This window comes from Chiloscyllium plagiosum, chromosome 7 (assembly GCF_004010195.1).
Source record: "Chiloscyllium plagiosum isolate BGI_BamShark_2017 chromosome 7, ASM401019v2, whole genome shotgun sequence".
In the NCBI taxonomy this organism is placed as follows: domain Eukaryota; kingdom Metazoa; phylum Chordata; class Chondrichthyes; order Orectolobiformes; family Hemiscylliidae; genus Chiloscyllium; species Chiloscyllium plagiosum.
Genome location: NC_057716.1, coordinates 104,810,451 through 104,814,586, shown reverse-complemented (window position 1 = coordinate 104,814,586; position 4,136 = coordinate 104,810,451). Strand labels below are relative to the sequence as shown.

Sequence of the window (4,136 nt, the reverse complement as noted above, 5' to 3'; positions counted from 1 at the left end):
AAGCCAAACCCCATGGCTGGAGAATACTTACCCTCGCCTCAGTTAAAGTGAATATTGCCTCATTGTCATTAGATTCTTTTGTCAAAATTAACCCCCACCTCCCCCCCCCCCCCCCAGGGAAATCTTTTTGGAAGGAGGAATTTTAAACAAATAAAAAAAGGAGAGAGAGAGATCAGATTATTGGAGGGGGGGGGTGAGGGGTTGTTGTTGTAGCTAAGCCAACGAACTGTGTTTTTGTTTTTGTTGTTTTTCTCTTTTTAAAAAAAAACTGGTTTTCCGAAACAAATAAGGAAATGGAAGAGACGGGGGGGGAGAGAAAGAAAGAAGAAATAAAAAGGAGGTGCTGCTGGGCGCCTGGGAAGGGGAAGTGTCTGCCCTTCAGGGCTGCCCAGAGCCGGCGGTGCTTGTTAAGGTGGAGGTGGTGGTTGTTGTTGTTGTTGTCTCCCTGCCCTCCGCCGCCATCTTGGTTCTGGGGGTGAGGGGCAGCCCCTGTCCTCCCTCCCTCCCTCGCTCAATAAAGTTGAGTGACGCCCCGCTCTCGCAACGGGCAACCACTGCGGCGGATGGGGGTGCCCCGCAACAAGATGGCCGCCGCAAACCGTCACTTCCCGTCACCGCCAGACCAATCGCCGTCCGTTGTGGTGGTGGTGAACCCACCGACGCTCTCGGTCCGCCCCGTCTCTTCGGTCTGAGCGAGGACGGTTAATACCTCTCCCGTCCCGCCGCTCAGCGACGCGGGAAAACCCAATCCTCCCTTTATTAATCCCCCCCCACTCCCCCACACACTTTCCAACCGTCGCCAGACTCAACTAGCTTCCGGTCGCCATCTTGACTCCGCCTCCTCCACGCTGCCTCGCAGCAAATCGTTTCTTCCTTCCTCATCCCCCAACTCTACCGTCCACAGGTTGGTAAACGAACTGGTGTTTTAAACCGCCGGTCGCAGGTTGAAAATTCGCCAAATTGGCGAAGTCATCCGGGGGGGGGAGGTTGTCTTGTCGTCACTTCCTGTGCTGGCATACCTTTCGCTTCAGGCTCATTTGCGTTAGCGAGCGCCATCTTTGTTTAGGGCGAACGGGGGTCGAATACGCATCCCATGACCCATTGGGAGCTGAAGTGCGCCATCTTTGTTAAGGGGCACACTGGGTTCAATACGCGTCTGCGGTCGACGCGGGAATGGGAACGTACGCCATCTTGGTTTAGGGCGTACCGGGAGATACCCTGCCATCGACATTGGCGGGGTTTCGCCATCTTTGTTTGGGGCACAATAGGTGGTACTAGCCAACTCTCAGCGGTAGCCTACCGGTTTTGGCGGCCATCTTTAAGGGTGGCAGAGCTGTATTGACACCATTCACTGTTCAACTAATACCACTCAACATGGACTACAAACTGTTTGGAACAGATAAATAAACAAAATTTTACGAACTTTCTGCTACATATTCTTGACTCAGGCCATCTGGATAGACAAGGAGACATCATTTGCTTGATGTCTGGGGGCCCACCATATTTGATCCCCTCTCCCATTGACCGAAAAGCAATGGGATTTTCCTCCCCTGTATGCCCGAACTTCATTCAAATACAAATCCTCCCCTTTTGTGTTTCTTTTTAAAAAGCTTAAGTTTCTGTGGCTTTGATTCCAATCTGTAAATTGCCCAGAGGACAGTTAAGAGTCAGTCACACGTAGGCCAGACAACACAAGGATGGCAAATCACCTTCCCCGCCAAAGCCATTCATGAAACAGATGGACTTACCCCTCCCCGACAACAATTGGTACATGACTACCATTAGGCCAGTGTTTTACGCAATTCAAATTTCACCCACCGGCCACAGCAGAGGTCAAACCCAAGCCACTGGAACATTAACCGGGAGTTTTGAATTTCTAGTCAAGTGACCTTCACCACCTACTTTTTCCTGCCACCATCACCCATTTCTCCAATGAGGCAGCCCAACACTTGCCAAACTGATTTGAAGGTCTGTTGCTGTTTCATGGTCATCGCAGGCTTCAAGGAACTGAGTGGCCTTACCCAATGCCACCCCCAGACCAAATAAATGAAATTTGTCCCCTTTCCGGAGGTAGGAGTTGAGAAACAGAAGGGGCTGTTGTGAAGGAGCCTCCAAAAGCAACAAAGCCAAGTACTGCAGGCAGTGCAGGCCAAAGGTTTAAACAGAAATCAGGTCTGGCAGTATCCACGGAAGATCGAATTGAAAACGTCAACCCAGTTTCTCACGCTACCAGGCCAGCTGACGTTCTCCAGTACATTTCCAGGCCTCCTCTTCCTGTCCTTGATGCTGTACTCAAAGGCAAAATGGCTTCCTCCCATTTGCCCAAATTACAAACCAGCAGAGCCACACAGCCTCCTCACTCACCAGCCCAAATGGCTTCCTCCTATTCCAACATGGGAGGAAAGAGGCCATGGATATCGAGGAGCAAGATAGTAAACAGGGGTATTCAGAGCATGCATCTTCCATTCGGGGAAAAAGAACCATCTTAGAGTTCCCTGACACTGACCAGAATCGACTGTCAACTGGGTTCCCATACAACAACTCAGCACTTACATCATCACTCTGTTATGTTCTTTAATTTCCCCCTCACAACCATCTTCATGCCTCCAACACAAACCTCTGGTTGGACTTCAAGGCAATTAAGTAGAGAACAGATTAACCTCACCCAGATATGATTGGTCCACAGTCACGTGACTTCTCCCCAAAGGTCACCAGCCTCTGAAACAAAAACCTGAAAGAACTGGAAACCGGAAACGAAGACAGGAATTGCTGGAAAAATCCCAGCAGGTCTGGCAGCACCTGTGGAGAGAAAGCAGAGTTAACCCATCTCCAACAAATTCTGTCTTTGTTTCTGGAGAAGCTGTGTCCCGGTGAAAACAAACTGAATAATACTGAGTTATAGAGCGCGGAAACAGGCCCTCTGGTCCAACCCGTCCACGCCGACCAGATATCCCATCCCAATCTAGTCCCCCCTGCCAGCACCCGGCCCATATCCCTCCAAACCCTTCCTATTCATATACCCATCCAGATGCCTCTTAAATGTTGTAATTGTACCAGCCTCCACCACATCCTCTGGCAGCTCATTCCATACACGTACCACTCTCTGGGTGAAAAAGTTGACACTTAGGTGTCTTTTATATCTTTCCCCTCTCACCCTAAACCTATGCCCCTCTAGTTCTGGACTCCCCCGTCCCAGGGAAAAGACCTTGTCCATTGACTCTATCTATGCCACTCATGATTTTACAAACCTCTATACGGTCACCCCCTCAGCCTCTGACGCTCCAGGGAAAACAGCCCCACCTCCTTGCGGCGTGGAAGCAAGCAAATCAGCTCTGAAGAGCATCCCACCCCCCTCCTTCCCAGTCCCTGTGACCCGACATTTCCCATGGCGAGCCCGCCAACTCTGCACGTCTGCGGACGCTGCAGGACAATTTCCCATGGCAAATCCGGCTACCATTAACTGTATCTATAATGTTCATTATTTTATAAACCTCTCTAAGGTCGCCTCTCACCCTCCGATGCTCCAGTGAAGAAACTGCCAGCCTATCCATAACTCAAACCTTCCACACCCGGCAACATCCTGGCAAATCTCTTCCGAAGCCTCCCCTGTTCCTCCCCTGCCGTTCCATTCTTTTCCAGACCACCCTTTCCTCCCTCAGCCATATGTTTCCCCACCCAAATCCTGCCAATTACTACCCACTCACTGTCTCTCCTCATTATTCCCTTTCGATTCCCCTCCAACTCCCTGCTGCTCCACATCCATTTCCCTCCAGTAACCTTTCCCTTGATACGCACTCCCCTCTTTCAATATACCCTCGTCCTGTCACCCACACTCTCTCCCCATCCACCCCTTTCTCTCTCTCTCTGTTCCCCGGTTCCCATCCAGCCCCTCTCCTCGCCATCTTGCCACGTTCCTTCTCTCATTAGGGTGACACAGATGGCGGCACAGTGGTTTCCCATTGCCAATCCACCCTAACCTGCACAACCCTGGGCACCATGGGTAATTTAGCACGGCCAATCCACCCTAACCTGCACATCCCATCGCACTATGTGTAATTTAGCACGGCCAATCCACCCTAACCTGCACATCCCTGGGCACTATCGGTAATTTAGCACGGCCAATCCTCCCTAACCTG

At 51.0% G+C, this 4,136-nt stretch overlaps 2 protein-coding genes across 4 annotated transcripts in view; one reads left to right on the top strand and one right to left on the bottom strand.

Annotated features, from left to right (window-relative positions):
* Positions 1-2,599, bottom strand: part of dcaf8 (DDB1 and CUL4 associated factor 8) — a 26,447-nt gene extending 23,848 nt beyond the window's left edge. The window contains exon 1 of one of the 3 annotated variants that reach the window (XM_043694307.1): positions 2,554-2,599. The gene's annotated coding sequence lies outside the window, so the exon portion shown is untranslated. Of the gene's footprint in view, positions 1-31; positions 614-657; positions 828-2,553 lie in introns of those variants that run through there. The other 2 variants (XM_043694310.1, XM_043694306.1) reach the window with 2 other exon arrangements.
* Positions 1-4,136, top strand: part of LOC122551953 (anion exchange protein 3-like) — a 257,659-nt gene that overhangs the window by 43,934 nt on the left and 209,589 nt on the right. The gene's annotated exons all lie outside the window — the stretch shown is intronic.